The sequence below is a fragment of the Oryctolagus cuniculus genome, chromosome 15, assembly GCF_051225735.1.
Source record: "Oryctolagus cuniculus isolate XC-2025 breed Fujian yellow rabbit chromosome 15, ASM5122573v1, whole genome shotgun sequence".
In the NCBI taxonomy this organism is placed as follows: Eukaryota; Metazoa; Chordata; class Mammalia; order Lagomorpha; family Leporidae; genus Oryctolagus; species Oryctolagus cuniculus.
Window position 1 is genome coordinate 29,374,906 of NC_142881.1, and position 15,742 is coordinate 29,390,647.

The 15,742-nt window shown below is 52.0% G+C and overlaps 1 protein-coding gene across 3 annotated transcripts in view; it reads left to right on the plus strand.

The window, feature by feature from the left end:
* The first annotated feature begins 438 nt into the window (after positions 1–438).
* The window catches only part of LOC138843214 (stearoyl-CoA desaturase), an 86,349-nt gene continuing 71,045 nt past the window's right edge, over positions 439–15,742 (plus strand). For 2 of the 3 annotated variants that reach the window (XM_089314506.1, XM_089314507.1), the window contains exon 1: positions 440–577. The gene's annotated coding sequence lies outside the window, so the exon portion shown is untranslated. Of the gene's footprint in view, positions 578–15,742 lie in introns of all 3 variants that reach the window. The other variant, XM_089314505.1, reaches the window with a different exon arrangement.

Genomic DNA, 15,742 nt, shown 5'->3' on the forward strand with positions numbered 1-15,742 from the left:
GCCCCCGATTCAAGGCCGATGACTTTCCCAGCATGTCCGGTCACGGCTTCCTGGGATAAAGTCTGGGAATCTGCGTGTATTGCAGAGCTGGCCAGGAGGTTCTCCTGGTCAGGAAGTTTGGGGACAACACCTAGTGGCTGACACCAGCCCTTGGAGAAGGGGGTACCTTTCCTAAACCAGTGGGTCAGACTTGGGGTGCCAGGGAAGCCCCACCTGGCAGGAAGAGCCCTCGACTTCCTTCTTTAACCTCTCCCTTCTACTTCCTGACCCCCTCCTACCTTGTCTTTCTCGCTGTCAGCAAGTCCCCACCACGCTGAAACGCCTGTAAAGCAGCACTTGGAGCAGCAGCGCCCCATCGTGGACAGGAGCAGTGCAGCGCTAGGGCGGCGCAGGACGCTGTCCCAGTAGGTCACTGGGGCTGCAGTTACCATGCTGGCCGGCAGGGGGCAGCACTTGTCTACATTTCCGTGCGGATCCGCCTTGGCCTCCCCACACGGGTGACTCCGTGAGCATCCCCCGGAGCGGGCATGAGGTGCAGCCTGGCCCGATCTGGAACAACACCTCCACGTGACACGAGGTGAGTGAACAGCGGAAGAGTGAAGCGCGGGGGCGCAGCACGCTGTGCCGGGGGGAAAGCCGGCCTCTGCGGCACTGGCTGGGCTGAAGCTGGCGGTCCCCTAGCGCCCGTGGCATCGCATGGGGTGGCCCCCGCGGTCAGTGTGCCTGCCACCGAGCTGGATTTCCTGCCGTGCGCGAGGAGTTGAGGAGCAGGCCGGGCTCTGTGTCTGAGGAGGCGCGGGCAGTGGCGGTGGAGGCGCGGGCGGGCGGCCGTATTGGCCGCGCCTTTGAGGAGGCCGCGCAGCGAGGTCTCCGTGTCCGTCAGTCCCCCGTCCCTTCCACTCACAGACTGTGCTGATGTTTGTATCGGACAGGCCTCTTTCTCTAAAACCTTCCTTTACTCACAAGGAATTCAGTACCCGTGTACTGCGTGTGGTGGTCACATCCGGGCAATGCGGTGGTCACATCCGGGGAACGCCTTCCCGTCTGTTGACCGTTCACCTTTGCTATGCACTGGGAACCTCTAGAATCTTCTCGTTCCTTCAGAAACTGTCCAAAGTTGTCGTGTGCTGTAGTTGCCCTGCTGCGTGACGCCCTTCGGCGGAGCCCTCCTGGCTGCCCACCCCGGGGCCGCGCGCCCTCCCTGCGTGAGAACAGCGCGGCTCCCGCGGATGAGGGGGCGGGGCGGCGTTCCCTCCGTGTCTGCCCTCAGGTCCATCCGCGTGGCCCCGGGGTTCCTTCTGCTCATGGCTGAGCGCTGTCCGGTTGCGCTCACAGCGCTGTGGGTGGCAGATCCGTTCCGAGGTTAGGAAGTGTGCGGACCCCGCCAGTCGGCCTTGCTCTCGGCCTCTTGCTGACTTCGAGCTGCACGTGCCCCGCGGCGGGCGCGGAGCAGGCTGTGTGCTGCAGATTTGCCCGTCTCCTGGCCGAGGGCCGCCTGGGCTTTGTTGCTCTGCTTCGCCTGTTCGTGGCGCGCGCCCCAGGGCTGCCAGGATCACGTGCCCCGTGCCCCCCCACCTGTCTGCTGTCCCCACCGCACTGAGCCTGGAGGCCCTGGGCCCAGACCCCCTGTGTCCCGGGAACCCTCCCCTCCCACACCGTTGCACCGACACCGCGTGCTCCATACAAGGGTCTAGGCTGAGAGCTGGAGCAGCGAGGAAGGCTCAGTTCACAATAGCTAAGACATGGACTCCACCTAAATGCCCACCAACAGTAGACTTGTGGGGAGCAATCCGGACTAGACTAAGTTACTGGAATTAAGACTTATTCTATGCATCTGCTCTCCCACAATATGGCGCTGGGAGAGAAGTAAACAGCTTCCGCACAGCTGCCTCCAGTTCAACCAATTAACTGTAGGACTTGCTCCTGATTGGAGAGCAGCGTACTCGGCGTGTGGGCAGCCGAGTTGGGATTGGCAGAGAAGGACTATAAAGGAGGAGAGAAACGGCATGCACCGGGTAACATCTATGGGGAACATCTAGCTGAGGGAACACCTGTGCAGCCCCCGAGAAGAGCCGGCCGGCGGTGTGCCGCTCCCCTGCGGAAGTGGGGAATGCGGCCAGGGGGAACTGCCCTTCCACGGAGGTGGAAGGGATAGTAGCCAACCCGGGAAGAACCAGCAGCAAACCCGGGGAGGGCCGAGCAGACGAAAGAACAGCGCAGGGTCCTGTGTTGCTCCTCCACGAAGAGGGGGAGCGACATAATGGTGCCGTGACTCGGATATGAGGCCTAGGCAGGGTTTAGTGTCGTTCCCCCATGAAGACGGGGAGCGACATAGTGGTGCCGTGACTCGGATAGGAAACCTAGGACGGATAGAAAACTTAGGAGGGAAGAAACGTGACTCGGATAGGAAACCTAGCTTGGATAGGAAACTTAGGACGGATATGAAACTTAGGAGGGAAGAAACGGGAAGAACTGGGAAAATATCGGAGAGAGAGACTAGCAAACAGCCTAGGGAAAAGCCGGACGAAAAAGGAGCCGGAAGAAGCTATTGAAAGCCTAGGCATAGACTCAGATACGGACTACGGGGGGAAGCTGGGAGAAATCTCTAAGGTCGAAAGCGAAAGTGAAAGCTAGAACAAACAGACTCGGACGCGGACTGTGGGGAGAGGCCAGGAGAAATGAGGGAGGAATATCGTTGGAGGAAAACTTAGGGAAACATACCGGGTAGAGAAAAATGTTAGGGAAATTGAAGCCGCGGGGGGCAGGCCGAGGCGGAAACGAAAGCCACTTTGGGGTTCTCAAGTTAGCCCGGGAATAGGGGGCGAAAAGTTGAAACTAGAAGCTGAGACGCAAGCCAGATTGGGATCCGTCTGATTAGCCCGGGGAGCAAAGGACGGGAAGCCAAATCGTGAGGCGGAGACGTACGCTGGGTTGAATTCGCCAGGCTAGCCCGGGGAACTTGGATTGAATGCTAGTGGTGGAGACGCAAGCTACGCTGTGTTACTCGCGGAAGCCGCCGCGTGCAGAGAGAGCACGGGGCGTGAATAGATAGGGAACGCTGGCGTAGGCCGTGGTTCAGACGCGAAAGGGTTAAGCGTGGAGACCGCGGAGCGCGCAAAGCCGAGCCTCGCAAAGCCGAGCCGCGCAAAGCCGGGAAGCTGCGCAGATGAGAGAGGCGCGCGGGCTGAAGCGGCGCAGAGCCGGGAACCCGCCGGCGGGGCGAGGTGCCGGGAAGCTGCGGGGATAAGAGAAACAGAAGTTTGGAAGTGAAGTAAAAGAGAAATGGGAATGCTGGAAGATAGAAGTGGAATGGGAGAAATAGGAATGCCCGGAGATAGAGAAATAGAGAAAAATAAGGCCTCCCCTCAACATGCCAATTAGAAGGCTTGGATTCGGTCTGCCTAATCAAGTGAGGCGATGAGCACCTGCGGGCAGCTAGCAGCTTATGCGCCACAGGTCACCGAAGACAGGCACGAATTAACATCAGTAAGGCTTCCCCACAATACAACAATATTAAGCTTGGATTCGGTCTGCCTGATTTAAGGCGGTAAGCGCCAGCAAAGCTCGACCAGAGTATGAGCTGCAGGTCACCGAAGATAGGCACGAACCAACACTAATAAGTCTCCCCCACAATACGGCAATGAGAAGGCTTGGATTCGGTTTGCCTGATAGGTTTTGTAAACACCTGCAGGCAGTTCTAGCAGAGCAGAGTATGCGCTGCAGGGCACCGAACACAGGCACGCATCAGCGCCTAAAAACCTCCTCACAACATGGCGAAGAGAGGACCCGGATTCGGTTTGCCTGATGGATAGGACTTGTAAGAGCCTGTGGCAACTCTAGTGTGTGCCGCGGGACACCGAAGACAGGCGCGTATCAACGCCAAAAATAAAAAGAAAGGGGGATCTGTGGGGAGCAATCCGGACTAGACTAAGTTACTGGAATTAAGACTTATTCTATGCATCTGCTCTCCCACAATATGGCGCTGGGAGAGAAGTAAACAGCTTCCGCACAGCTGCCTCCAGTTCAACCAATTAACTGTAGGACTTGCTCCTGATTGGAGAGCAGCGTACTCGGCGTGTGGGCAGCCGAGTTGGGATTGGCAGAGAAGGACTATAAAGGAGGAGAGAAACGGCATGCACCGGGTAACATCTATGGGGAACATCTAGCTGAGGGAACACCTGTGCAGCCCCCGAGAAGAGCCGGCCGGCGGTGTGCCGCTCCCCTGCGGAAGTGGGGAATGCGGCCAGGGGGAACTGCCCTTCCACGGAGGTGGAAGGGATAGTAGCCAACCCGGGAAGAACCAGCAGCAAACCCGGGGAGGGCCGAGCAGACGAAAGAACAGCGCAGGGTCCTGTGTTGCTCCTCCACGAAGAGGGGGAGCGACATAATGGTGCCGTGACTCGGATATGAGGCCTAGGCAGGGTTTAGTGTCGTTCCCCCATGAAGACGGGGAGCGACATAGACTGGATAAAGAAATTATCGATATGCACTCTATGGAGTTTTTTACTGAGGTAAAAAATAAATGAAATCCGGTCATTTGCAACAAAACGGAGGAATCTGGAAAACATCATGCTGAGTGAAATAAGCCAGTCCCAAAGGGACAAATATCACATGTTCTCCCTGATCTGTGACACCTGAGCACCTACAAGGAAACCTGTAGAAGTGAAACTGACACTATGAGAAACAATGACTTCATCAGCCCTTGTCCTGACTGTCTAGGAACAGCTTACTATTTTATTCTTTTTAGTATTTTCTTTTTCTACTTAATACCATTGGTCGAACTCTTTACTTAACACAGAACTATTCTTAGGTGTTTAAATCCAATTGAAAATAGATCCCTGTTAAAAATAAGAGTGGGAATAAGAGAGGGAGGAGATGTACAGTTTGGCACTCGCTCCTTCGGACTTACTTCTAAGGGTAAAGCTAAAAATTTGCCATGGACTCCAAATCCCATTAAGCTGACAGGTACCAATGCCATCTTACTAAACTGATCAGTTTTTCATAACTGATCATAAAGATAGGAATAAGTGTCAAAGGGATCACATAAATAAGACCAGTGTCTGCTAATAATAATTGATATAATTTAAAAGGAGAGAATGGTCCAACATGGGAAGCAGGATACATAGCAGACTCATAGAATGACAAATGCCCTAAACAGCAGTCTGGCCTCAGAATCAGCCCTTATGGCATTTGGATCTGGCTAGAAAGCCCCTGAGAGCACTTCAGGAATGGAAGCCAAGACACTGTGGCAAAGAATGACCTACATGAACAATCTCTGTGAGTGCGATCCTGGTGGAAAGAGGGGCCATCAAAGAAGGAGGTACCTTTCTCTGAATGGAGGAGAGAACTTCCACTTTGATCATGGCCTTGTCTAAATAAGGCTGGAGTTTGTGGACTCAAGAGGCTTCCATAGCCTTGGCAGCTCATGACAAGAGCCTCGGGTGATCATTGACATCATAAATAAGAGTGTCAATTGTTAAATCAACAATAGGAGTCACTGTGCACCTGCTCCCCACGTAGGACCTCTGTCCTTAGTGAGTTGTACTGTGAGAGCGAACGGACAGTACTTGATACTTTGTGTGCCTGTGTGGGTACAAACTTTTGAAATATTTACTTAGTATAGAATTGATCTTCTGTGTATATAAAGATAATTAAAAATGAATGTTAAGAATGGGATGGGAAAGGGAGTAGGAGATGGGATGGTTGCAGATGGGAGGTTGGTTATGGGGGGAAGAACTGCTATAATCCAAAAATTGTACTTTTGAAATTTATATTTATTAAATAAAAGTTATATATGTGTGTATATGGTTATATATGTGTGTATCTATGTGTATACACACGCACACACACACACACTTCTTCCTTTAAGGCACACTTTGACACACACTTCCTTTAAGGTTGATGGTTGGTGAATCTGGCATGAAGAATGAGGGGCTTCCACTTCTTCCCTTTGCACTTTGACTTCACCCCCATCCCCAGCCTGCTGGAGCCCACCCCTGTGCCGAGACCAGTGGGCTCGCCTATGCTGTGCACATTCTCAGATGCGAGGACACACGGACTCCACCGTGGTGCTCGGGACTCCGTCCCCCAAGGAGTCCTCACAGTTGTCTTCCCAGAGCGCTGCCCCCGCCTCTCCTCTCCTGCTCTACTTGAACCCGGCCACTCAGGTGTGCTGTCCATGCTCCTGACCACTGCCGCCACCTGAGGTCAGGGTCCCCTCCCCAGTGGCTGCAGGACTTCAGAGCTTGGGTGTCTCCCAGCTCCTTGCGCTCTGCGTGGTCCCCGCCACGCTCACCCCTCACTCTTCTCCTTCCTCCTCCAGGTCCCTGCTTGGTCAAGGGCACACCATAAGCTCAGCGGCTCATCACCAAAACAGAACTTAGCCAACAAAGGCTCAGGGGACAGTGCATGGCCTCCCTTTGCTGGGGCGCATGCCCAGAGGACACGGTACTGAAGTGGGTCCCTGTCCTGGGGGTGCATAGAACCTGAGGGGAGGCAGAGCTGACGGAGCTGAGACTGGCACAGCCAACTGCGTGCTCCACCACTGGAGGTGCTACCAAGGGAAAGACAGGGAACCAGCAGGACTCGTCTCTCTCCCCCTGCTGAAGCACCTGTCCCCGCCACGCTGCCTCCCCACGGCTCTCATCGTCCTCTTCTCTCCACCACTGCCCTCCGCGTCTCTCGCCAGGACCCCTGCGATACCGCCCTTGCCTCTGCAGCGCGTCGCTGCGTTGATTTCTGTCGCCCTTGGTGGGGCCCCGGCGCGTCTTCCCTTGGCCACAAGGCCCTGTGGTTCCGGCCCCGGCCCGTCCAGCCCCTCCTGGTGGCTGTGCCTCATCTCTGGCCACCCCTGCTCCCTGTCCCTCTCCTCCCGGGGTTCCTGTAGGGCCGGGGGCTCTGACCCTCTGTGGGGCGCACTCGCCGCCCTGCCCCTCGCACTGATTCCTGCTCCCTCAGTGCCCAGGAGCTGGCAGGCAGCGCTCTCCACCACAGCCGTCGCGGCCCCTGTGGTCTCGGGCGTCCGGCACTCGTCATACTCCACTGGCAAGGCCCGGGAGGACAGGAAGCTCCTCTCCAGGCGCACGGCCACCTCCCCTCAGCCCGGGCCCGAGGGGCCTTGGCGGCAGCTGTTTGCTCACTGAACCTGTGCCATGAATCCGAGACGGGTGTTTGAGGCTCTCTGGCCTCAGTGCCCGCTGTCTTGGGGCAGCGAGCACACGCGTCAACACAGGCTCCCTGCAGCTGAACGCAGGGCCGTGCTGCCGCTCTCTGGCACCAAGTCACGTGCGTTTCACAGCCTGCAGAGGGGCGGTGCAGATGTGACAGGTCGGTGGGACTTTGTTGCCAGTCGGTATTTGGGGCTCAGAGCAGCCCTCCGCCACACTGTACAGCACTGTCTATGTCTTCCAAATGCGAGACAGGAGCCAGCCAGGCCAAGGTAACGGAGCGGAGGTGGCAGTGGCCTTGACTGCCAGTGTTTCATCCCAGCCCAGCAAGTCATTGCCATGTGACCTAGAGAGATTGCGTTCTCATTTAACACGGTCAGTGAATATCCCAGTGTGGGCTCATCTTATCAACAAAGAAGAACGTAAGATATCCCCAGTGCCACTTCCAGAGCCTGCGTAGGCCTCTCCCTTGCCTCAGTCCTTCTCCGGGGGACTGCACTGCCCGTGCATACCTGGCCAGGCCTAGCGAGTGGCTGTGTGCAGGCGGTGTGGCTGGACTGAGCCATGTGAGCTACAGGGATCCCAGGAAAGAGCTGGGGACCCTTCCCCTGTGCACGGCTGGGGGTGGGGAAGGGAGCTGGCTCCAGGGCTGGGGCCGGCTCCACCCATGCCTCTACCTTCTGGTGTGCATCTCTGAGCAGTTTGAGAATTTCCACTCCAACCTTGGCTTCAAGGCCCTGCGGGCTCCTGTGTCAAGGTATCAGGAAAGGATAATCTTTATCTTCTTTTAATAAACATTTTGATTGGTTTGTAATCGCACACATTTAAACCCATGCTCGTGGGCCTTCTATTTTCTCTTCCTGTGGCCTTGCCAGTGTTGGGACAGATTTGGGGTAATGCTACTGGGTCCTTTGTTTTCCTCTCCGTCATCCTAAAAGGGAAAATTGAGCAATTGTGGATTAAGAAGCCCACTGGACCTGTCTGTGTCTATGTCACAATATCTTAAACTGCTGGTGCAGCTTTCCTGTGCCAAATTGGCATGGGAATGTCAGCACAAGCCAAGCGGTCACTCAGGGCCTAAGGCCAGTGCCTGCAGGTGGCCTGACACGGGAGGCCCAGTCCTGACTCCCTCCTGCCTCTCAAGGTGGGTGCGTCGCTGTCGCATTCGTCCACACTGAACTGAACTGTGCTCTGTGACAGCGGCCTTTCCGGTCCTTCCTCTGGCTCTAAAACTTCTCTCTCACCTTCCCTTCCTTGTCTCCTTCTCTCTCTTTTTCTTGACATGGCACATAGGCATTTGTTCCCAGGAAAAGAGAGTTACTCGGTATCATTTTTGTCCTGGAAGTCCACAAGCTTGTTTTGTTTTGAAGTAACACCTTGACAGTAGGGACTCCATTTTGGAGCACCTGAGACTCCATCTTGAGACAGCACCCCTTCCCCCCACCGTGAGACTCTGGTCTGAAACTATGATCTAAAGCACTCGGACAGTAGCAGTCCACTACATCACACCTGGCAACCTGCGTCACACTTGGCAGAGCAAAGAAACCCCCTAGCATGATTGTTCAAGCTTGGGAGTGGGTAGGCTGCACCTGGGTTAATGATGAAAATGTAGTTTGTCTATGTCCTACATATGATTTAAGCCAATACCTGGATTAATGTCAAGATTATAATTGAAATTGTTAAGATTGTAACTGGTATTGTCAGGATTATAATATTAATTTTGCATAGGTTTTAGGTCAGCTTGACCTCAGTAACTATGTATTCCCCCTTGATCTTAATAGCCATGTATTCCCCTCCCGATTTTGTGGTTTTTGCCTTTAAAGACCCTGTTGCTTTGGGCTTCGGGGTCATGAGTTCTTTAGGGCATGAGCCTACTCTCCACCGCAGGCAATAAAGGACCATCAGATTTTATCATTGTGGGTACTCCTTTGTTTGCACTCACTCAGGCACAACAGTTTTTTAAATAAATATTAATTTATTTGATTGATTGTTCGATTGACAGAGTGTCGCTCCCCGTCTTCGTGGAGGAACGACACAGGACCCTGCGCTGTTCTTTTGTCTGCTCGGCCTTCCCCGGGTTTGCTGCTGGTTCTTCCCGGGTTGGCTACCATCCCTTCCACCTCCGTGGAAGGGCGGTTCCCCCTGCCACCTTCCCCACTTCCACGGGGGAGCGGCACACCGCCGGCCGGCCGGCTCTCTCGGGGGCTGCACAGGTGTTCCCTCAGATGTTCCCTGATGCATGTTGTCTCTCTCCTCCTTTATAGTCCTCTTCCACCAATCCCAACTCTGCTACCCACACGCCGAGTACGCTGCTCTCCTCCAATCAGGAGCAGGTCCTACAGTTTATTGGTTGAACTGGCGGCAGCTGTGTAGAAGCTGTTACTCCCTTCTCAGCGCCATATTGTAGGAGAGCAGATGCATAGAATAAGTCTTAATTCCAGTAACAGTCTAGTCCGAGTTGCTCCCCACACAGAGTGATAGACAGATAGAGATCTTCCATAGAGTGGTTCACTTCCAAATGCTGGCAACATCCAGAGCTGGGTCAGGTGAATCCGGGAGCCAGGAACTTCATCTAGGTCTCCCACTGTGTGGCAGGGACTCCGGTACTGAGCCATCATCTGCTGCTTTTCTTTAGCAGGAAATTGGATTGGAAGCAGAGTAGCTGAGTCTCATACCAGGCATTCTGATATGGGTTGGGGGTGTCCCAAGTTGCAGCCTCCCCTCTGTGACACGATGTGCACTGCGCGTTTGTGATGGGGCGAGCACACCTGTGCGTGGGGCCGAGTCTGGCCCTTGCTCATGCTCCCGGTGGTGCAGGGCCCCAAGAGCCCTTCGGTCAAGTCTGCAGCTTCCTCCTGCCTCCTCCTCCCCTGCTCCCCCCACAGAGCAGCCCCTGTTCTTACTGCCCAGAGGAAGCGGCCTTCTGCAGAAGCTGAACAAAGACGGGGAAGTACAGATGTCACATGAAGAAGAACAGTGTGAACACGATGCGCAGTAAGAAAGAACGCGCTGTCTTGCAGGGCATTTTCCATACAGTGAGGACAAACCAGCACTCGTGTCCTCTCTGATTACAGAGTTAACACACAGAAAGCCTGGCTGCTGCAGAGTCCCATTCATGCAAAAGGGACAGTTTGGAGGCAGGACCCGTGGGTACAGGACAGGGACAAAGGTCCTTTCCAATTCTAAGGGTCCAGAATGTTAACTTAGGGAGAGTTTGGGAGCAGAAATGCCCAAGTAGACAGGAGAAGCTTTCCTGGACTGTCTGCTGGTGTTGACATCACCCAGTCTGGCTGAACTTGAACTTGACACTTTATAATCTGGGCTAAAGTCAGTCAAGGTCACCAAGATCACAGATGGGATTTTCTAAAAGGTATCAGTCTTGTTTGGATGAATACAAGAGATAGGAAAGGGTGCCTTTCACTGGCTTTGAAACAGTGTGGCCTTGTCCTTTTATTCAATCACTCATTGAATTACCAGGCTGCCTATGTCTTGATGAAAACAATCATCATCCCCAACTGGATCCAAAGACTAGATGCACATGGAATCCTCTCTGAGGCGATAAGATCCTTATTAGGATATGCAAATACTTGTCCATTTTCTTCCTCCATGAAAGAGGGCTGTTTCCCATCACAGCTCTTTGAAAGGACTCCTCCCATGGACCTGTGGGCAAATTTTGATTACAAATCCAGCTCCCTGGTCCAGCATTGTGGTGTAACAGTTAAAGCCACAGCCTGCAGTCCAGCATCCCACATGGGTGCTGGGGTTTAGACCCTGCTGCTCCATTTCCCATCTAGCTCTCTGCTAATGCACCTGAGAAAGCAGCAGAAGATGGCCCAAGTGCTTGGGCCCCTGCACCCACGTGGGTGGCCTGGCCCAGCCTTGGGAGTTGCAGCCATTTGGTGAGTGATCCAGCAAATGGAAGATCTCTCTCTAACTCTGCCTTTCAAAGAAATAAAAATGACATCTTTAAAAAAAAAGTTTTTAAAGTTTGCAACTCCCCAGTGTTCAAATAAAACAAACAAACAAACAAACAAAAAAAACCAGCTTCCACAGAGGTGTCCAGGTGACCTGTGTGACCCAGTAGGTAGCACAGAGTCTAAGGGATGTCTTTGGTGTCTCTGCTCTGTAGGTTAGTATCTAACACAGGGGATTTGTTAGCCAATCTGGAAGAAGTTTCACCTAGATTTGTAAAGCGTTCTGACTTAACCTATTTAATGTCAGTAAGTAAATATGTATAAAAGTTATTCATGCAAATCTATTCTATATCAGCCTTTAGTTAATATATATCATGTGTATTTCTCACAAAACCCTTTAGCACAAGCAAATTCCCTGTTTTAATATGGAGTGAGCAATTAGTTTGCAAAATTATCTAATATGGGCCGGCGCCACGGCTCACTTGGCTAATCCTCCGCCTGCGGTGCTGGCACTCCAGGTTCTAGTCCTGGTTGGGGCGCCAGTTCTGTCCCACTTGCTCCTCTTCCAGTCCAGCTCTCTGCTGTGGCCCAGGAGTGCAGTGGAGGATGGCCCAGGTCCTTGGGCCCTGCACCCTCATGGGAGACCAGGAGAAGCACCTGGCTCCTGGCTTCGGATTGGTGCAGTGCACCGGCTGTGGCGGCCACTTCGGGGGGGGGGGGGGGTAAACCAATGGCAAAAGGAAGACCTTTCTCTGTCTCTCCCTCTCACTGTCTAACTCTGCCTGTAAAAAAAATTATCTAATATGTAGGAGACACTTTTTTTCTTTTCTTTCTTTTTTCTTTCTTTTTTTTTTGGACAGGCAGAGTTAGTCAGAGAGAGAGAGACAGAGAAAATGGTCTTCCTTTTTCCGTTGGTTCACTCCCCAAATGGCCTCCACGGCCGGAGCTACGCCGATCCCGAAGCCAGGAGCCAGGTGCTTCTCCTGGTCTCCCATGCGGGTGCAGGGCCCAAGCACTTGGGCCATCCTCCACTGCATTCCTGGGCCACAGCAGAGAGCTGGCCTGGAAGAGGGGCAACTGGGACAGAACCGGCGCCCCAACCGGGACTAGAACCTGGAGTGCCGGTGCTGCAGGCAGAGGTTTAGCCTTGTGAGCCGTGACGCCGGCTTATAAGAGACACTTAAAAAAAAAAAAAAAAAAAAATATATATATATATATATATATATATATATTTGCTTGAAGGGCAGAGTTACAGAGAGAGAGAGGTGCTCCATGCACTGCTTTACTCCCCAGATGGCTGCAACTGCACCGATCTGAAGCCAGGAGCCAGGAGCTTCTTCCAGGTCACCCATGAAGGTGCAGGGACCCAAGGACTTGGACCATCTTCTACTGTTTTCCCAGGCCATAGCAGAGAGCTGGGTGGCAAGTGGAGCAGTCAGGTCTCAAACTGGTGCCCATATGGGATGCCAGTACTGCAGTTGGCAGCTTTACCTGCTATGCCACAGCACCCACCCCCCACTGTTTGTTAAATGAAGCCTCTGCTTTGTTCAATTACTAACTCCTTATATTAGTTTCTGCGCTCTCACGAGCACCCCCAAAGTCTAATGTATGAAGGGCCAAACATCTGGGTGTATGGAAATTCTTTGTTTTAACCTTTTATTCAGCAAAGATTAATGAACACACCCTGGGTGTCGGCAATATTCCAGATGTATGGAGGTACAAAGATGTACAAGAGGACAACACCATCCATTAATGAGCTTGTAATATAGTAGTGGAGGTAAGGCACATACACAAATATCCTTAACTGGAAACACGAATTTGAGGCTGTAAGAAAAAGCACAAAGTACTTTCCTGGAGTGATTGGGGCATGAAGTGGGGAGTGGCAGCAAATGACAGGAGAAAGGCTCTCCCAGGCAGAGCTAACTGCATGGGTGAGGGCTTGGGCCTGCTTCCTCCTCCATGAAGTCTTCTCTGACTCTGAACTCACCTTTGAGCTCCTTCCCCCACTGAGGTAGCTTTCTTGCTCCTTCTACTTTCTACAGTCTGAGATTTTTACATACTCTCACTGTAACATTTACATTGTGACCATTGTTTACAAGTCTCTCCCATAAACTAGAAACTCCTTTAGGGCAGGGGCCAGGTCCTTCCCTCTTTGTTTTCCTAACGGAGGTTTCTCAATAAATACTCGCAGGAGAAGGAAAATCAGTGGCAGACTATGCTCAGGGATCAGTGAGTACACAATTTGCCTGAAATCTCGGATTCATGAAGGAGAACAGTTGTAATTAAAGCTACAAAGGAAGATACAAGTGTTTGATGCAGCGGTTAAGCTACTGCTTGGGACGCCTGCATTCCATATTAGAGTTCCTGGCTCCTCTGCTTCTGATCTAGCACCCTGGGAGGTAACAGGTGATGACTCACTCACCTAGGTCCCTGCCACCCACATGGGAGATCTGGATTGAGTTATGGGTTCTTGGCTTCAGCCTGGTCCAGTTCTGGCTGTAGCAGGCATTTGGTGAGTGAACCAGCACATGAATGATCTCTGTCTATCTCTCTGTTCATCTCTCTGCCTTTGAAATACATAAAAATAAATAAAATCATACATGCATACATAAAAACTGTTTTTAAAAGCTACAAAATACAAAAGGATTCTGGAAAGAAGTTGATAACATCAGTGCTGGTGAGGAAGTAGTGTGATGATTACTCTGAAACCAGGGGTCAGCACTCTGGCGCAGCAGATTAAAGCCCTGGCTGGCAGCGCCAGCAACCCGTATGGGCATTGGTTTGAGTTCTGGCTCCTCCACTTTCAATTCAGCTCCCTGCTAACGCACCTGGGAAAGCAGTGGAGGATGGCCTAAGTCCTTGGTCCCCTTCACCCACGTGGGAGACCCAGAAGAAGCTCCTGGCTCCTGGCTTCAGATCAGCTCAGCTCTGGCCATTGCGTCCATTTGGGGAGTGAACCAGTGGAGAGAAGCTCTCTCTCTCTCTTTCTACCTTTACCCCTCTCTGTAACTCTTTCAAAGAAATAAAGTATATATCTTTTTCACAAAAGAACTCTTAAACCAGGAAGACTGCATCTCAGAACCATTTGGGAGAACAATTTGTCAGCATCTAATGTGAGAGATGTTCAGAGCCAGTGATCCAGAAATTTTAGCGGTAGAGAAGCTCTTCTATGCATGCATATACAAGGAGAAAGATATAGAATATTCATAGCAAAATTTAGTAAATAAACTCAATGGCCATCAGTAGGACAATGGTGTGACTATATAGGTACATGTATAAATGTGGGTGAATATTATAAATCTAATCTCAGTGGAGAAAAAAAACCCAGGGCTGCAGGAGAATTGTTTTTTTTTTTTTATAGTTATCTGAAATGCAGAGTGACAGAGAGGGAGAAAGAGAGATTTTCTATGCCCTAGTTCATTCCCCAAATGGCTATAAGGGCCAGGCTGAAATCAGGAGCTAGAAATTCCATCCAGGTCTCCCACATGAGTGTTAGGGGCCCATTACCAGGAAAATGGATTGGAAACAAAACAGCTGGAACTCGTTGCAAGAAGTGGCTTAACTTGCTGCACCACAATGTCAGTCCTGTTTTAAAGTATTTTAACTTGTATACAAAGGGTACTGGGGGTGGGTCGGGGTGTTGTGGCCTTATGGGGTAAGCCTCTGCAGGCCACATGGCCGTCCCTTACTGGAGTGCCAGTTTAAGTCCCAGGGACTCTGCTTCCCATCCAGCTCCCAGCTAATGCACTATGGAAGGCAGCAGAAGATGGCCTAAGTTCTGGGGTCTCTGCCACCCATGTGGCTACAGGATGGAGTTCATGGCTCCTGGTTTCAGCCTGGCCCAGACCTGCTGTAGTATCCATTTGGGGAGTGAACCAGCAGATGGGAGTTCTCTCTACCAAATAACCAATCTTTAAAAAAAGAATAAAAGATTCAGTAAGAAAGACTTCTTTCTCTTGCCTGTCTCTGAGCTGCAGCATTAGTCTTCTGCCTTCACACTGAGATTTGGAATGGAACTTGCTCCATGGGCTTTCCCCTGGACTTGAATCAGAATGTGGTATCCACTCTGTGAGTGTGACCCCGATGGAAAGAAAGGGCCATCAAAGAAGGATGTACTTTTCTCTGAAGGGAGGAGAGAACTTCCACTTCGCTTGTGGCCCTGTCTAAACACTGATGGAGTTTGTGGTCTCAAAAGGCTTCCATAGCCTTGGCAGCTCATGGCAAGAGCCTTGGGTGATCACTGATGTCATAAATAAGAGTGTTAATTGTTAAATTAACAACAGAAGGGGATGGCGCTATGGCGCAGCGGGTTAAAGTGCCAGCATCTCATATGGGTGCCAGTTCTAGTCCCAGCTGCTCCTCTTCCCATCCAGCTCTCTGCTATGACCTGGGCTATCAGTAGAAGATGACCCAAGTCTTTGGGCCCCTGCACCCATGTGGGAGACCCAGAGGAAGCTCCTGGCTCCTGGCTTTGGATTGGCACAGCTCTGGCTGTTGTGGCCATCTGGGAAGTGAACCAGTAGATAGAAGACCTTTCTCTCTGTCTCTACCTCTCTCTGTAATTCTGTCTTTCAAATAAATAGAAAAAAATTAACAACAGAAGTCACTGTGTACTTATTCCCCATGTAGGACATTTGTCCTTAATAAGTTGTACTATGAGAA